General features: G+C 37.5%; 1 long non-coding RNA gene across 1 annotated transcript; it reads left to right on the top strand.

Annotated features, from left to right (window-relative positions):
• Positions 1 to 209: 209 nt before the first annotated feature.
• LOC148130593 (uncharacterized) lies at positions 210 to 13,644 on the top strand. Its single transcript, XR_015750007.1, has 3 exons — positions 210 to 359; positions 7,608 to 7,664; positions 12,677 to 13,644. It is a non-coding gene; the product is annotated as an uncharacterized LOC148130593 (long non-coding RNA).
• The last annotated feature ends 3,723 nt before the right edge of the window (positions 13,645 to 17,367 follow it).

The raw sequence follows: 17,367 nt of genomic DNA, 5'->3' as shown, positions 1-17,367 counted from the left end.
GAGTCTTAAAACAAGATTTAGATCTTTATAAACTGATATTTAAAGATTCTTTTAATGCACATGTGTGCATACAAACACGAACACGCCATGAAACTGTCTGCCTATATGAGAAGAACCTAAAAACACATTAGGAATCCACACAGGTTTACTTGCCTATAAATGTTTCTAACCTTTCTGTTTTTCCCATGGAGGCAACCAATGCTTTTCTTTTGTGGACATTGCAAAAAGCTCCAATAAAGAATGGAGAGTTCAGAAGATAAGATGCTCATCAAACTGCAGGTGGCTTTTCTTGCACGGATGATTATTTGAAGATTAATCCAGGAGTTCTTATGCTAACTCAGTTCTTCCCCAGCTATTAGGTAAGCGATGTTCCATGTTTATCTCCAGAACATCATTGTTGTTGTTGCTGTTGTTGTTGTTATGTAACAAATGCTATTTTCACTCACAAATGAAGGCAATAATATATGTCTCAGGATAATGTTGCAGGATCCAATCTGGGTTGGTCACATGGACTAGTGATTTAGTCCTGAGGATGGACTCCAGCATGAGTCCAAAGGCTCAGAAATTAAACCTCTGATCCCTGTGACCAGAGGTGGCATTCAGCGGGTTCTGACCAGTTCTGGAGAACCGGTAGAAGAAATTTTGAGTAATTCGGAGAACCGCCAAATCCCACCCCTGAATGGCCCCGCCCCCAGGGGTGGGATTCATTTTTTTTAACAACCGGTTCTGTGGGCGTGGCTTAGTTGGTGGACGTGGCTTGGTGGTCATGTGACTGGCTGGGCATGGCCAACACAACATCACTCACATCGAGGCATGCATTTCCTCGCCTGGCCTCTCATGACTGCGGGGATGCTGCAACAATCTTAAGTGGTCATAAGTCACTTTTTTCAGTGCCTTTGTAACTTTGAATGGTCACTCTACACAAGCAAAGTACCAGCAAAGGAGGGGGAAAAAACTCCAGAGAGGTTCCAGAGACAGGAAGTCTAGTCCTGCCAAGAATGTAATAAGGGTTAACGGAGAGGCAGTTTCTGTAAGCAACAACACCAGAATGTTTCCTTCCTGCCTTCCTTACAGGATTAGGCCGGTAATTTCTTCTAACAACCAGTTCTCCAAACTGCTTAGAATGTTAACAACCGTTTCTAGCAAATAGGTGCGAATCTGTAGAATCCCACCCCTGCCCACCCACATCTATTCTCTGCCTCCTGAGTCCCAGCTGATCGGCTGGGTCGTCCTTTGTTGCCCTGCACAGGAGAATGGAGCTAGAAAGCAAATTAGTGAGGTGGGGAGGGAATAGAGATTTTCCCCCAGGAGTGGGATGGGAATGGAGATTTTACAGTATCCTTCCCCTGCCATGCCCACCAAGCAATGCCCACCAAGCAACAACCACAGAACTGGTAGTAAACTTTTTCGAATCCCACCACTGTCTGTGACCAATCCAGATTGAATCTGTAATTATTTTCACTGTTACATTGTTGTTGTTTCAGATTTGGAAAAAACGGAAAAGAAATTAACTTGGATATTATTTGTGTCATTTTTCTCCAGATTTTTCCAAACAAGGGTACAGTATCAAACCAAGCCTCTTTTCTCCATGACCAGGGTTCTCTCTGGCACTGATCACAAAGCTAAGTCCTTGCATTTAACTCAGTCTGTTGTCAAATGGGGAACACCCTTGTTTTACTCTGAAAAATGGCATAGGAGATATAGTAGTGTACAAAAGCATAATCAGAGTGGACTTGCCATAGCCCCAGGTATCCACTGTGGCATGAAACAACCTGACTAGTGATGGAACAGAAACACTGAATCAATATACTAGTATCATAAACCAGAACCATGCTACCATGGTGACAGCATCCATACCAACAATTTTATTTTCTTCGCTCTCTTTGTTTTTAATCAGAAGGAAGAGATGCTTATTTTAGAATAAAACTAAATGGTTGCACTGGGCATTGGATTAACAGAGAGGACTCTGGAATGACAATTGACTATCAGATCTCTTAAGACTTGTAGATGGACAAAGTATGTCCATTCTCAGAAGATGCTATTATACTACTCGATGCTAGTATTCAAGTACTAGTCAGGTAAACTCAATCCCAATTGCATTTTAATTCTGGACGCTTTGAAGTGGGTAGAGACCTCCTTTGTGGGGGCTTACTATTATTATATATATTTTTTCATCCTCAAGGACTGCAAAATCTTTTCAAAAAGAAGCCAAGGGTGCACTTGAAATCATCCCATTAAGATAACTGCTGGAAAGGTAAAGGGAAAGTGAGCTGTCTTCTAAAACGTTGTTATTCTTAGGAAATGGTCTCTGTGTGGATAAAATCAAACAATAGCAGGTATACCTTGACTGATTACCATAATTGAGCCACAACCTTTCAGTTGCTAAGCAAGACAGTTGTTGAATGGACTGGACTGGACTGGACTGGACTGGACTGGACTAGACTAGACTAGACTAAACTAGGAATAGAATAGAACAGAACAGAACAGAACAGAACAGAACAGAACAGAACAGAACAGAATAGAATAGAATAGAATAGAATAGAATAGAATAGAATAGAATAGAATAGAATAGAATAGAATAGAATAGAATGCATTGTGACCCAGTTTTCTCCTGGTATGAATTATGTTTACAGATACAGGTGAAACTCAAAAAATTAGAATATCACACAAAAGTTCATTTATTTCAGTAATACAACTTAAAAGGTGAAACTAATATATGAGATAGACTCATTACATGCAAAGCAAGATAGTTCAAGTCGTGATTTGTCATAATTGTGATGATTATGGCTTACAGCTCATGAAAAACCCAAATCCACAATTCAGAAAATTAGAATATTACATGCAATCAATAAAACAAGGATTGTACATAGAACAATATCAGGCCTCTGAAAAGTATAAGCATGCATATGTACTCAGTACTTGTTTTGGGCCCCTTTTGCAGCAATTACTGCCTTAATGCAGCGCGGCATGGAAGCTATCAGCCTATGACACTGCTGAGGTGTTATGGAAGACCAGGATGCTTCAGTAGCGGCCTTCAGCTCTTCTGCATTGTTTGGTCTCATATCTCTCATCTTTCTCTTGGCAATGCCCCATAGATTCTCTATGGAGTTCAGGTCAGGCGAGTTTTCTGGCCAATCAAGCACAGTAATCCCACGGTCATTGAACCAGGTTTTGGTGCTTTTGGCAGTGTGGGCAGGTGCCAGGTCCTGCTGGAAAATGAAGTCAGCATCCCCATAAAGATCATCTGCGGAAGGAAGCATGAAGTGCTCCAAAATCTCCTGGTAGATGGCTGCGTTGACACCGGACTTAATGAAGCACAGTGGACCAACACCAGCAGATGACTTGGCTGTCCAAATCTACACAGACTGGAAACTTCACAATGGATCTTCAAGCATCTTGTAGTGTGTGCCTCTCCATTCTTCCTTCAGACTCTGGGTCCTTGGTTTCCAAATGAGATGCAAAAGTTGCTCTCATCAGAAAAGAGGACTGTGGACCATTGAGCAACAGACCAGTTCTGTTTTTCTTTAGCCCAGGTAAGATGCTTCTGATGTTGTTTGTTGTTCAGGAGCAGCTTGACAAGTGGAATACGACATTTGAAGCCCATGTCCAGGATCTGTGTGTGGTGGCTGTGTGTCTGTGTGTGGTGGCTCTTGATGCACTGACTCCAGCCTCAGTCCACTCCTTGTGAAAGTCCCCAACACTTTTGAATGGCCTTTTTCTGACAATCCTCTCCAGGCTGCGGTCATCCCTGCTGCTTATGCACCTTTTTCTTCCACACTTTTCCCTTCTGCATAACTTTCTATTAATGTGCTTTGATACAGCACTTTGGGAACATCCAACTTCTTTTGCAATTACCTTTTAAGGCTTTCCCTCCTCATGGAGGGTGTCAATGATGGTTTTCTGCACAACTGTCAGGTCAGCAGTCTTTCCCATGATTGTGCTTCCTACTGAACCAGACTGAGAGACCATTTAAAGGCTCAGGAACCCTTTGCAGGTGTTATGGCTTAATTAGCTGATTAAAGTGGGACACTTTGAGCCTAGAATATTGAACCTTTTCACAATATTCTAATTTTCTGCGATTGTGGATTTGGGGTTTTCATGAGCTGTAAGCCATAATCATCTCAATTATGGCAAATCACGGCTTGACATATCTTGCTTTGCATGTAATGAGTCTATCTCATATATTAGGTTCACCCTTTAAGTTGTATTACTGAAATAAATGAACTTTTGCACGATATTCTAATTTTTTGAGTTTCACCTGTATATAGAATGAAATGGAATGGAATGGAATGGAACAGAACAGAACAGAACAGAACTGTTCTGACTCAAACCTGGTTCCAAGAGAGCAAATACAAGACAAGGGAGCAGCACAACCTTTTAATGTTTCATCTATGAATCCTGTTTCTTCACAGGTAAAAGGCTGCTTCCAACTAATTAGCTCCAACAAGAAAGAGCCTTGCCAAATTTTCTCAAGGCTGCCAAAAACAACAGATAAGAAATAGTTTACAACCCAAGAGTCTTCAAATACCAGCTGTAATGTCCACGAGGCTGACTTTCAAAACATCTTTGCTTCCTACAAAGAACGTTCACTTCACAGCTGGCTTTTATGTTCTTGAAGGAGGGGCCATTACCTTGCAGTCTTACTCCCGAGTCACCCATGCTGTTGTAGCTGCTCTTTCCTACAAGCAACCCTGTGCACATGCACACTTGGCACAGGCTCCTCGGGAACCTCCTCATCACTGCTGCCAGCCCCCACAATCTCTGAAGGCAGCAGTCCACTCCCTAATGGTCCTGGCCCCTCATCTGAGTCCTCACTTTCCTCAGCCGTCCGCACCTGCTGCTGGCTAACCACAACAAGAACATAACAGAATAGAATAGAATGCATTGTGGCCCAATTTTCTCCTGGTATGAATTATATTTACAGATATATGGAATGAAATGGAATGGAACAGAATGGAACAGAACAGAACAGAACAGAATAGAATAGAATAGAATAGAATAGAATAGAATAGAATAGAATAGAATAGAATGCATTGTGGCCCAATTTTCTCCTGGTATGAATTATATTTACAGATATATGGAATGAAATGGAATGGAACAGAATGGAACAGAACAGAACAGAACAGAACAGAACAGAATAGAACAGAACAGAACAGAATAGAATAGAATAGAATAGAATAGAATAGAATAGAATGCATTGTGGCCCAATTTTCTTCTGGTATGAATTATGTTTACAGATATATGGAATGGAATGGAATGGAACGGAACAGAACAGAACAGAACAGAACAGAACAAAACAGAATAATAACTTTATTGCCACTTCAAATGTACACTAACCGGCATACATTAAGTTTGTTGGATACAGCTCTCAAAAGGTCACCACCTCCAATATACCTGACATGAACATGAAAAAAAATAAATTAATAAACCAACAAATAAACAAATACAACATTATGTATGCACTCACATATGTTATATGACACAGAGAAACAACACAGTCTCGTTCGGAAGTATACGTGCACATGGAGAGAATAACGAATCTTGCAAGTTTACCGTTATGGATGGGCTAGGGAACAAAGCTGTTCCCAAATCTAGTAGTCCTGCTAGGAATGCTTTGAAGCCTTCTCCCAGAGGGAAGAAACAGAAACAGACCACTAAGTGAGTTTTGCCTCATGTAATGACCTTTTTGTCAAAGTTGTTAAGTGAACCACTGCAGGTCGTTAAATTAGTAACATGCTTTTTAAGTGAATTTGTCTTCCCCATTGACTTTGCTTGCCAGAAGGTTGCAAAAGGTGATCACATGACCCCCAAGATACTTTAACCATCGTAAATATAAGCCAGTTGCCAAGTGCACAGATTTTGATCCCGTGACTATGGAAATGCTGCAATGGTCATAGGTGTGAAAAACAGTCATAAGTCACTTTTTCAATGTTATTGTAACTTTGAATGGTTGTAAGTTGAAGATTGATGAAATAGAAAAACATAGACAAGATATGGCAAATGCAGTGTGGAGGGAAGTGAAATGCAAATAACAAGAGTTTAGTTTAGGAAACTGCACAGTTGAACACTGGGAAGAATAATGGACTAAAACAGGGAAACTAGAAGTGGAAATAAAAATAGAAAAATAGAGTTGAAGTATGTGTAATTAATCATCTAATAACTGGAATACAGGAAGATAAAGAACTTTTATTTTCTATCTGGCAAAGAAAAGTTGGGGAAAAAATAATAATGTGGGCATATAGTTACTCAAGCAATACAGAGAGTCTTGAGTAGCAGGTGCAGAGAAAACCAATGGATGATAATTTCTGTTTGTGCTTTTGACTCAGTTGAAATTCACAGCTGTAGGGCAGAAAGCAAATGTAATTATTAATAGTTAGTAATGATGCTAGAGGCACCCACAACTGAGTTAAAATGGAGTTGAAAACAAAGAATCTTGAAGTAACATTGCTTTTTGAATCTTGACAACAGCAAAAAACAATAACAACAGCAACAACAACAGCAACCGTATAGAAGAAATCTACCACCAACACCATCAAAGGGTTGGTTAATGTATTATTTCCCAACCTCCCCCCGCCCAATGAGTGAACTTACCCAAATATACCAAATTCTTTGTTTTGAATTTATCTCTCACCAGAAATCAAATCCTACAATTAATTTGGAGCTTACATTCCAAAGATGACAATGATGAAGCAGACTTTGGACTCCACAAATATTATAATTTGTATAGCACAGCTATCTTTCAGAGTACATAAAGCTACATGAATCTCTTTGGTGTCCAAATTGGATGGTTCAACAGATGAAGAACTAAAGAAAGAAGGATTGTGGCTTGGGCTGTGCATTAGGCACAGGTGCAGATTGTTAGGAAAGCATCATAAAGAGCAACCCGGAAGAAAATCTCAACTCTTCTCCATAACTGATGCTCACATTTAAGAGCATTTATAGGTTTCAGAACAAATTCAGTCAATGCAGTCAAATTCTGTGACTGATGGACAGCATAGAAGGAAACACAGCTGAGATTTTAATCTGAAAAGAAAGTTAAAGGGGAAGAAAGAGAGAATGAGAGAACGAGAGAAAGAAAGAACAAAAAGAAAGAAAGAAAGAAAGAAAGAAAGAAAGAAAGAAAGAAAGAAAGAAAGAAAGAAAGAAAGAAAGAAAGAAAGAAAGAAAGAAAAAGACCTGAAGTAATAAGAAATAAATCAAAAGCAGAAAACAAGATTATTTCCAAAGAATCCTTTTTGATATATTGAGTTCACACAATATATTCAAATTACACTATAGGAATGAACAGAATTAAAATGGGAGAATTTAACCTGCATCTGTTTTATTTTTATTTGAAGCCACATCAATAAATTATACCTAATGTTTAAAAGGAATTTCATTGATCTTCCTTCCTTCCTTCCTTCCTTCCTTCCTTCCTTCCTTCCTTCCTTCCTTCCTTCCTTCCTTCCTTCCTTCCTTCCTTCCTTCCTTCCTTTTATAATGTATATACCATTCTTACTGTTTGAACATTAGTTAGCTCTCACTTATTATTTATATGTTATTTTGGATTGGTTTAGCAGAAATCTCCATGGTCTACCTTCCTTTTTCTATTGGAATTATCTCTTTAGGATATGAAAATGAGTGTTAGAAGAATGAAAGAAAACTTAACCAAACAAACAATGCAGGTAATGCTTTGTTGCATTTAAATAAACATATCTTTCCCTATGAAAATGACTATGATAACCCTAAAGGTGATGACATTTAAATAAGTAATATTAAGGAGAAAAGAAGTGAAGAATGCAAAAACATAAAGAACCCTTGGATAGAGCATTATGTACTGCATTATTACCAATGACGATCCTAATTTTGAAGATTTTTGTAAGATTATATACTAGCATATAACATGTTTAGAAAATCAATGAAAAAGCAGTATAAGCTTTAGGCTTTCTTCTGCCATGTAGAAAATAATACTGCTTTATGTTACAAAGTTACTGTAAAAATATGTCTGGGTAGTTTGAAAAGCATACACAGAGAGAAATAGACACACATATAATTACTGGTTAAAGCAAGTTTATATAAACAATAAAAGTGAATTAAACAAACAAATACTGTTTCCTCATAGAAAGCACTTACCCAGTGATTATGTATATACATTTTGTGTGTGTGCGTGTGTGTGTGATTCTATGAGGATACAACTTTTGGAAAGAATGAAGTATATTTATACTTACACAAAATAGAGATGTACATAAGCAGACAGTAGCAAATTACTTTTCCTGAAATAAATTGAGCAGAAAATTTATAGAAATATAGAATGGCTATAAAAGCTGCAAATTTGTTAATTGGATCCATAACCACCTAGTAGCACTTGGCTCTATGCCAACGATTGGCAAAGATATTGACATGTTTTGCTGCACCCTTTTTTTAATTGAATGATAATAATGTGTATTCAGATTTCTGTCATTTATATTTGTTAAGTTTCATCAGAATACCACCTGAAAATAATTATTAATCTGCCTAATCATATACCAAAAATACACAATATATTAAACAGAACAATAGACCACAAGCTTAAATAGTTAAAACATTAAACCTATTTATTTATTCATTGGAGCTGAATACTTGAATGCTTGGTTATGTGCAACCAAGCCATTTTTGACTCCTAGTGACTACATAGATTTTTTCCAAGACAATCCATCTCTAATCTGACTTTCATGTCTCATGAAATGCTACACTCATCACCTCTCCAACTGAGTCCATTCATCTCACTGCTGGTTGTCTTCTTTCCTTTTACCTTTCCTAGAATTAGAAGCTTTTCTGGAATCTTTAAATAATGTGCTCAAAGCAGGATAATTTGAGCCTATTCATGTGTGCCTTGAGTGGAAATTTGGTTTGATTTTTTTTTCAAACCCATGAGTTTGTTTTCTTGGCTGTCCATAATATTTTCAGGAGTCTTCCCCAGCATTGGCTTTCAAAAACATCAATGTTCTTCCTATTCTTCCAACTTCCAAGAATACCAAGCTTTGCATGAACCTGATCTTTGTAGGTGTAGAAGCATAATAGCATTTGATGATCATTTCCAAAGTTATGGCTTCATGGCTGTTCTACCAAGTGCTAGTCTGTAGCATATTTCTTGACTGCTTTTCTTTTACTGTTGATAGTTGTTTCTAAAAGACAGAAGCTATCCACCACTTTTATATCTTCTTTGTCATTTCTGCTTGTTGCATCTGTTGATATTAATTTGATCTTCTTTCTATTTAAAATTAAGCTATGGTGGCGCAGTGGTTAGAGTGCAGTACTGCAGGCTACTTCTGCTAACTGCTGACTGTCAGCAATTTGGTAGATCAAATCTCACCAGGCTCAAGGTTGACTTATCTTTCCATCCTTCTGAGGTCAGTAAAATGAGGACCCAAATTATTGGGGGAAATATGCTGACTCTGTAAAACCACTTAGAGAGGGCTGTAAAACAGGGGTCGCCAACCTTTTGTACCTCAGGGACCACCAAACTCATAATTTTAAATCCCAGGGACCACTAACCAGTTCTGTTGGCATGGCCTAATTTGTGGGTGTGGGTTGGTGGTCATGTGACTGGCTGGGAATGGCTTGTATGTAAATATTATAAATATTTATATAAATATTGACTTTTTTTATAAAAAAAGAACAACTTTTAGCCAAAATCAGGCAAAGCAGGCAGGCAGATTGAGTTGCTTACAGAAATACAGATTCATTCAGAAATCTATCTATCTGCCATTGGCTAGCTCAGTCTGTCACATAAAATTTGCTTACAAGCAAACTCACAAAATTAACTCACAATACACCATGTATGTAAACATTGAAATTTTTATTTAAAAAAAGAGCAACTTTCACCCAAAATCAGGCAAAGCAGGCAGGCAGATTGAGTTACACACAGAATCATTCAGTGATCTATCTATCTGCCATCGGCTAGCTCAGTCTCTCAAATTTGCTTGCTGTGAGTCTACACTGAATAATAGAACCTTCAGTCCTAAGGGAGATTCGGCTGTGCTTAAAAGCAGAGCCGAAGATCTAAGACTAGCTAGAAAGCAAGAAATCCAACCATTTCCTGCTTCCTAGGTAATCTAAATCTCCAGGCACAGTAGAACAGATGATGGTCGGAAAAAGGAAAAATAGCAATTTAGCAGGCAAGTTTGCAGGGTGAGTGGATGGGGAGGGTTCCCACGGGCCATGTGGGCAGCACAGCCTTGTGTTTCTACACAGCCTGGATTAATTGCTTTGAGGGGGGTGCTCTGGGGGTGAGATTTCTCTGCGGCCCACTAAAATTTTCTTCGCTGCCCACCAGTTGGTGACCGCTGTTGTAAAGCACTGTAAAGCGGTATATAAGTCTAAGTGCTATTGCTATTGTTAAAATTAGTCCCATATTTTCATTGTCCTCTTTGACTTTATTAGGGCTTGCAGATCTTTTTCATTTTCAGATATCCTATGGATTGCAGTCTTAATTACTAAATAATAATAATAAAATAAATATTAAATAAAATAAGCCAAATTTAAAGAAATGTCAAAGCCTACCTTACTGCAAATGATTTATTCTTCCTGTTTCCTAATGAGATGTCTCCTCTGTTTCCACAGCTTTTAAAGGTTGTTTATATGATGGTTGTTCTCCTAAAGCTCTCTACTTTATTGAGAATTTCATTTGTCTCCTCCCAGAGGGGATAGATAGTATGTTGTTTTTCACCTTCTCTTTCATTCTCCCCAAGCCAAATGTCAGAAAATAATTCAGAAAAAAATGGTACAGACATTCAGGAGATAAATACACAGAGGCAGGAAAAAAAACAGCCCTCTTAATATGAAGTAGAAGGTTGTTCCACCTTTGATTTACAAAATTTACTCTTAAACCTTCAGATTCATTTTGAAGAGTTTGACCTTTCATACTTTCACCTGGTATGATTTCACTCCACGTAGTTAAACAATGGCTTGTGGTGATCATTATCATAGAAAATTGATTCTATGAAAGATGTCAGGGGATGTAGAGAGGAGAGACAGAAAAGTTTAATAAGATAGTTAAATATGTTAATCTTGTCAATTTATCCTGCTGACTAGTAGCTATAGCTCAGTAAAGAAAGTAGCATGCTAGTAGGGATTCTCAATACTCTTGATTGGAGTATTGTTTTCTCCTTGATTTTTGGTCTAATCTTAATCTTGATAGTAATCTTTGCTCATCTGATTGCTAGTGTGGAGATATTCTGGACTTTTTGTTCCCATTTTGCCTTGTTGATCGTCTCTTTTGAATGGTATATAAGTGAGGTTTATGTTTATGTGCCTGTTGATGGCTGATTTGTCAAAGTGCTGAGCTTTCAGGAATTCTCTAGGCCGAAATATAAAATGAGAGCAAATTTACACTGTTACACTTTTGGGTAAGTCCTTTATTTGTTGCCTAGGATGCTAGTGCCATTGAGTTTTGAGGACCACAGGTTCTTCACCCCAGTCTAGAAGTATTTTGAAGTATTGTTTGACATCTGACCATAATCACAATTCATGTCCTCTCCAAATGTTTTGGAGTCATGATTTATTGGAGGCACTGAAGGACTTTTGCAGGGATATTAGTGTCTAGTGGTATCAAGGCACTTAACCAGTGAAATCAGCAATATCTCAAAGATGGACCCAGCAGATATTCTAGCTTTGGGTTATTATATTTATTGTTGTGGATGAAAGTGCAGTGGAAATTGAAATGACAACAGCTTGCTTTATTGGGATGTAAGATCTTTTTCTGAGGTTTTCAATATTGTACATATGCCATTAATATAAAGATTTGTGTTCCCAAAGCCATCAGTATCCCCTCCCCAACATTAATCTTAAAAAGGCTACTGAATTGTGGTTCCTAATATGACAGGAATGTAATATTTTATTATTAAGAATCAGTCAAAAATATTTGATCCTGGATGAACCATAGACAATGACTAGATGTGCTGTTGTGATCTTTCTGTGAGGTAAATATAATAGACTGTTAACATAGGGTTTTGAAGTTTAGTTTTGCTGTTAGGCATATCTGTTAACTTTTATCTTTTTTTTTTTTTTTACAATAGCTAGACGGAATGTCAAATTGCTTAGGTAAATAGAGATGTAGAAGCTTATACATCATAAAGCTCTTCCACAAGGGGAGAAAATTACTAATGTTGAAATATATATTTCAGTATTCAACTGGGGAATATATGTATACTATATATGTGTATAATTTATTTTATTTTATTTTTCCTTAATGCATTTCCTTTCTGTTCCTTTCCTTTCCTCTCCTTACCACTCCCCTCCCCTCCCCTTTTCTTTTCTTTTCATCCTATTAGTTTGTTCTTTTTGGGGGGTGGGGAAGAGTTTATATTTTAACTTTTGAATTTAGAAAAATTGAAAAGAATGTAGTAAATTCTGGCAAGTTTGAATTTATTTTTCTGTTTTTAATTAAGTTAAAATGAAACATTTCCTTAATCAGGAACATTTTTGTGACTCAAAGAGATGACATGTCTCTTTGCATTAATGAAATGCACCAACCGCAGGAATTCAACTGTACTGTCTCATCTGTCCTGTCGTTAGCATGCATGACTGATAATAATGTTGGCTGTTCTGCAGCAACCAAGCTACTTTACTGTGTTTTTCTTTTTGTCCCATTTGTTCTAAATCATAGTGTTCATGTTGGCCTCTTCTAAGCTGCTGTCATTATAATAGTACTTCGCAGATAACCATGGCATGATGATGAGGATTGAAAATGACTCCACTGCCCGTGGATGATCTCCCTCCAGAAGCCTCAAACCATCAATATTATTGACCTTGCTGGATGAATCATTGGCTTTGTGCAGTACAGCTGACGGTATCACAGATTTAGAGTACAGAGTGACTCATTTGATGGCAGATTTACCAAGGGAAAAAGGAGAAGACAAATCATTTTGTTCAGAAAGACTTAGCCATCAGGATTAGCGGCTGCTCTTTCTGTGCTTCACAACAGATCAGACGTATTTGCCTTCATTTCAGAGGGAAAATATGCCAGTCAGGATTTAATGACTAATACTTCTTTGAAGAAAAATAATGAACCATCTTGAATAATATCCTGAATAATATATCCTAAAATTGAACCTGTGAATAGGACTCATCTTACAACATTTGAACAGAAGAGCATGGGTAGAATGAGATGAAAAGAGATGAGGGAAAGAAATTAAGGCTGACATAATCCTAACATTTCTATAGGAAAATAGAATTATTACTACTGCATGACATAAAGAAATACCCGAGTTCAGAAGGACAATACACATTCTAACTTTCAAGCATTTTTCTCTAGTAGAATTATTACAGCCTTTACTATGGGAAAGATAATGCTTCTTGAATATAAAGCTCTAAATGGTAGTTATTCAGATGTCCATATAACAATGGAACATGTCCTAGCTCAACTGTATTTGACAAATGAATCTGGTTTTATAAAACAACATGTCTAAGCTCTACAGCAGTGGTCACCAACCAGTGAGCTGGGGACCACTGGTGATCTGTGAGAAAATTTTGGTGGTCTGCAGAGAAATGTCACACCCAAAGCAATTAATCCAGGCTGAGCGGGAACACAAGGCTGTGCTGCCCACATGGCCCGTGGGAACACAAGGTTTGCATCCTTTGCATTGCGAGCAACACGAGGTAGTGAGGGGAGGGGGAAAGGGCAGAGGGGGGAATTTGCCCCACTCCTCTGGCCTGGCCACTGGGTTGCTTCTTTCCGCTTCTTTCTTCTTCTGTTTTTGGCTGCATGCAAGGAAACCAGCAAAAGTCTCCCCCAAACTCCACCAGAAATGAGTCTTTGGGACCCTGCAAGACATTCTTCTCCAAGAGGCTGTGCTAATATGACAAGTCTCACAAAGACTCATTTCTGGTGGAGTGTGGGGGAGAGAAATAAAGACTTCTGCTGCTTCTGCTGCTTTCCTTGCATGAAGCCAAAAATCTCTCTCTCTCCCCCTGAGAACGGAGCTGGAGATGGTATTCTGCAATCCCAAATAAAGAATGATCGATTGGTAGGAAAATGGGGTAGGGAATTTTCTGGCATACTTTTGTTGGGATTTTCCCAGGTCTCTGGTCCGCGAGATTTAAAATTATGAGTTTGGCGGTCTCTGAGGTCCAAAAGGTTGGCAACCCCTGCTCTACAGTGTATATAAAACCATAAACCTCTTTTTAAACTGAGTGAGTGATTCAATTATTTATATCCCACCATTCCTTAATGGAATATAGTGATTTTATTGTGAAATATATACACTTAGGTTAGTTTGAGGTGTTAACCTTAGACATGATAAATTAAGCAGACGGATCAGAAGCTATAAGCAAAATTATCAAGATGAACATAGGTCAGTCTGTCTATCTAGGAATTCTCAGCTGTGCAGAGAATCACAGAAGTAGCAATTAATATTTGTTTTCTTCTTCCAGATAGCACACATTAGTGCTGAGAAAACCAAGAATTATTGAAGAAGAGGTTCAGTCAAAATCATGTTCTTTCAAGGTTTAGATATTCTGTCAAAGTGTCTGTAATTATATAAAACTGCACACACTTATTCTATATCTATATTTTCTAATATGTTATCAGATATTTTTCTTACATAACTTAATATAATTTTACTCTGCACTTTTTAAATGTGTGAATGTATATATAGATTTCTCTTTTGTATACTTATTATGCAATTTTTCAAATATACACTTTTTTGGGTGCAATATTTGAGCTGATGAATATTTCAGTATGAATGCTAGAGGAGTCCATGAGTTACATATTCAGCTGTGTCACAATGGGTTCTGTTTTGGCACATCATTACATTTCACTTGAAAAGAAATCTTTGATTGATCTCATTTTCACATCCCCATTAAATACAGCTCTATCAAATTTAAAAATTCAAACAAAAATAAGCTTTTAATTTCCACTTTCCATTTTGATCATCTGTCATGGTTCCACTCTGGGTTTCTACATTAAAAAAACTTTTATGTTAAGAATACAGTTGCTGAATGGAAATGTTTATCACATCTCACCATAAAATGCAACAAAACTCCAGATTACCTGGGCTGGTAGAAAATATTTGTGAGGCCTGCCCCAGCCCAGGACCCTAGCAAAGAAAAAAAAATGTTGACTTCATTTGATTGAAGTGATAGGTTCTTTTACTAAGGCTAGATGGTGGCAGCAAAAGAAAGGCTAGATCTGAGGTTCCCACACAAAATTCTAAGTATTTTTTTTTTCCTATCAGGACAACCTGGTCTACTGAAATATGGGAAGGAGTATACTGCGTTAAAGGAGCATACATGTGTTAAATTTATATTTACTAATAACCCTTTATTTCTTTGTCAGTAAATATAAATTTAACACACAAAATGCTACATTTTATCCCTCTCCCTGGCCCTCCCCGCTTGACCAGTCCATCTCTGTCCAATGGTGTGCCATTTAGGTGTTTTGGGAACAACTTGGATGCCACTTGATACAGTTTCACATTCTTTCCCAGGCTAGGTGCCCTTAAAGACTGGAATATACTGGTTCTGTCAAACCTGTCACCCCTCTTCTCTCTTCTCTCTACTCCCTACATTCCATTGTCCCCTCCTCACCCCTAATAATTAATGGCAGGACAACATTAAGAAATATTGGCAAAGCATATAGTACAGGAACAACTCCCAATGCTCAATCTATGGGAATTTAAAAATTACCATGATAAAAGAAAACCAAGATAGATGATAGAAACTCACACACCCCAACCTGGCAACCAGATGAAACCTAGCTTCCTAATAAATGATAGCCATCCGTTTACCCGAAGCCAAACCGTACTAAAAGCCTCCAATACAGGAAACACAATGTTGCCAGCCAATCAAGACAAAAAAAGAGCCACAAAACAGACAGAAGATATTAGAAACACCAATCAAGCAGAACACAGCAACCTCCAAGACCAATAAACACAGACCAAGACTCCCAACCAATCAGGATGAAGAAAAAACCATTCTGGCACAGCAGTAGGCAAGCACTAAATTTAAAACATTAACGGCTGTGAAAGTCTGACTCACAGATGAACACTATACAGAAGCCTGATGATGGCAGATGAGATTCTGCCGAAAGGTTGCTACAACTTTAAAAGCACAACTATAATGTCATGGGAAAATACCCGAACAAAGCTGAATATCATACATGTAAGTACCCGCGAAAACTTAAGAAAACATATGTGTGTGTGTGTGTGTGTGTGTGTGTGTGTGTGTATGTGTATATGTATATGTATATGTACATGTACATGTACATGTACATGTATATGTATATGTATATGTATATATATATATATATCCACTCTTATACTCGTTACAGAATACCTTATGCCACCAGACTCGAAATGCTAGACCTAGAAAACCTACGCTGCCTTCGGTCTGATCTAAGTATAGTATATAAAATCATACATTGCAATGTCTTACCTGTCAATGAATACTTCAGCTTCAACCAAAACAATACAAGAGCACACAATAGATACAAACTCAAGGTTAATCGTACCAGACTTGATTTCAGAAAATATGGCTTCAGCAACAGAGTGGTCAATGTCTGGAATATTCTACCTGACTCTGTGGTTTCTTCCCCAAACTCCAAAAACTTTAACCTTAGACTACTATTGACCTCACTCCTTTCCTAAGAGATCTGTAGGGGGCGTGCATAAGCGCACCAACGTGCCTACCGTCCCTGTCCTAGTGTTTCTTTTATTTTTCTTATATGTACCCATTTCATATATTCATAACTATGTATATACTTATACCTATTATCTTGTAAGCGATTGACAAATCAAATAAGTAAAAATAAAATAAAATATTATATATATAATATTTTCGATGTGCACATTTTGTTGAATAGGAATATGTGCTGTAGACTCATAGTCCAATCAAGGAGTAAGTTTATTAATGCTTTATTTCTTAATAGTCATATCTTGGGTCAAGGTGTACTTCATGCTAGCTATTTTATATTTTTTCTCATTTTCCATATATTCATCATTTAAATGTGTAGATGTTTGTTTTCAAAGCAATCTTCTCTTCTTACTTCCTCAATATAACTATGGAGGTAGAAGATTCATGCTTCATGATGCCTTTTATTTCTCATATATAAATTATATAGCATTTTTTTAAAAACAGCACAAGCATTTTTCATTTTTTTCCCTTCCTTTTGGGTGGAAGTACAATAATAGATTGCAGCAATTTCAAGCACTTACTGCCCCTACAAATTATATGTCTTTTTGGCATCGGCTCTCATGTCTCTTGCTGTTCTATTACTTTAGATGAAAGGAGAAAGAATTAAAAGCAAATTAATGGTGAGACCTTTCAAAGCTGTATGATCATATTTTTTTAAAAAAATGTTTATGCGGTTTGACACCTCAAAAATTCGCCTTTGCCTTCCTATAAATTTAG

This window comes from Notechis scutatus, chromosome 5, assembly GCF_049901735.1.
Source record: "Notechis scutatus isolate UNSWTSFEM ecotype Mainland chromosome 5, rNotScu1.2, whole genome shotgun sequence".
NCBI lineage: Eukaryota > Metazoa > Chordata > Lepidosauria > Squamata > Elapidae > Notechis > Notechis scutatus.
Note: the sequence above shows the minus strand (reverse complement) of the source record. Positions and strands in the feature narration are given on the sequence as shown.